This window comes from Echinops telfairi, unplaced genomic scaffold (genome assembly GCF_000313985.2).
Source record: "Echinops telfairi isolate 266 unplaced genomic scaffold, ASM31398v2 ScPeMD7_7457;HRSCAF=8495, whole genome shotgun sequence".
NCBI classification, from domain to species: domain Eukaryota; kingdom Metazoa; phylum Chordata; class Mammalia; order Afrosoricida; family Tenrecidae; genus Echinops; species Echinops telfairi.
In genome coordinates this window covers 29,318,451-29,320,508 of record NW_022111357.1, presented here as the reverse complement: position 1 = coordinate 29,320,508, position 2,058 = coordinate 29,318,451, and the positions used below count along the sequence as shown (strand labels likewise).

Here is a 2,058-nt window from a genome sequence, read left to right as displayed (position 1 = left end):
AATGGGCCTAAATGCCAAGACATCAAGAAAAAAATGTTTTTGTTGTTGGGCTATGTAATCAGATATAACAAAGTATACTTTGTCTGCTGGACCAGTGGGACAACTGTAAATGACTGGAGGGTGACTGTCGCCAGAAACCAAGAGGGTCACCCGGTGATTGTCTGCTGTTGGAGGGCCTACTATGTGCCAGGGGCTAACTCTGCCTGTAGCAGAATAGTCACCGAAAGGTTATTGTCCCTCTTTTACAGAGGGGAGTAGCGACAGTCACCAGGGAGGGTGAATGACCAGGGCTCTGGGAACTCTGGCAGGACTAAGGGGCCACTATGATTTTCACCATTGGAAACCCAAGCCATGAGTTTGGTGAGAGCAGGCGGCAAGGTGGTGTGTGTTTCTCCCTGGGCTGCTGCGCAGGTGCCCTGCAGGTGCAAGGTAGGCGGGCAGCGGGGTTTCTCTGTGTTGGGGTTTTGTCAAGAGCTAAAGGAGCAAGAAGGGAGCAGAGCTGTGACTGACTGTGGAATGTGGGCTGGGTGGAAGGGCAGGGAGGCAGAGAGGAGGAACAGTACAAGGGAGGCCAGATTCATGGAGTTTGGGCTCCCTCCCAGGACATCAAAGGCTTGCCGGGGTTGGGGTGCTGGCCTGACAGAAAGACAATGAGCAGGCTCTCAATGCATATTCATGGGGAGTCTGGGACAGGTGACTTCAGGGGCTCTTTCACTAACTCCCTTCTACCCTTTTTAGACATAACAGCTTCATGGAGATAGAATTTGTGGTCAATGAGATGGATCCTACATGTGTAAAGCTCAGTGCTGTTTAATCAGAGCTGTGCAGCCATCGCCACTCTCATTTCAGAACATCACCTCAAAGAGACCCCTGAAAAAGTTGCGTCTCACCCAGGAAGCAACGGTCTCAGGATCCTGAGGATCCTCCTGGGGAGGCCGGCTCGGGTCAGAGGGAGGGCACAGGCGCTGGGCAGGAGGGCAGCAGTGGCACAGCAAGACTGGGGTAGGGCAGGGACCGAGGTGGCTACTAACAGAAGTGGCAGCAGCACTCCTGGGCCCATTGCCTTCTCCCTTTGGGTGAGAGGAACCACTGCATGGGGCTGGGTGGAGTGAGGTGGTCCTACTGTGCAGAACAGCCTGCAGTGGATCCCCCAGGGGGCCTGCACTCAGCCGAGGGCTAGGGTAGACGGCTTCAGGGGACCATGCCTGAAGGTCAGCTGGCCTTAGCATGGCTCTCACTGATGACTAGATGCATGATGGTGGATGATGAGGGGTTGGGTAATACGTGCCTAGTCATGAGCCATGCCAATGACACCTTCCCAGAGGAGTACGTGCCCCCCCTCTTTGACCACTAGGAAGTCAGTATCACCGTGGGGGGCAAGCAGTACCTTCTGGGACTCTCTGGCATGACCAGACAGGAAGACTGATCATCTGAGGCTTTTCTCTTAGCCTAGGACTGATGTCTTCCTTGTAGGCTTGTAGGCTTCTCCATGCCTCCAAACCCAGTCTCATTCCAAAGGGTGAAAGCGGAGTGGGTACCCAACCTTCAGGGATAGGCATCAAATGTAGCTTTTGATTAATAGGAACCCAGGATGATCTCTGAGATGACCCCAAAACTTGAGCCAGACAGAATGATATGAAAGTAAAACTTCCATGGGGGGAACTTCCAGGACAGAAACTAGCCAAAGAGCCAGGAGCACACCGCTGTACAGAATGTTCACCTTTAACCCAAAAGGGATGGAAGGCAGTTTTTAATGAGGCTCTCAGAGCCATTTTCGCTCCAAAGAAACACACAGTAAAAAAAGAGAGAGAGAGAGAGAATCAGGATCAAGAGGTGTCAACTGTTGCTTGATTACTTAAGAACTGTCTTCAGCGGCCAAGGAGATGCTGTCTCTCTCAGAAAGCATATGAAGTGCTGCCGCTACCCCCAGGCCTCTTGTGAAGAAGCGGTGTAAAACTGGACAAAAGGAAAGTGGTCAAACTGCCCGCGGCGTTCTCAAGGGCTCAAGCGTTCATTTGAGACTCTTTCTTTCTTTTTCTTTTTTTTTTAAAAGAATTT

At 51.8% G+C, this 2,058-nt stretch overlaps 1 pseudogene; it reads left to right on the top strand.

Moving 5' to 3' along the window:
* The first annotated feature begins 1,201 nt into the window (after positions 1-1,201).
* Positions 1,202-1,851, top strand: LOC101656373 (annotated as a pseudogene).
* The last annotated feature ends 207 nt before the right edge of the window (positions 1,852-2,058 follow it).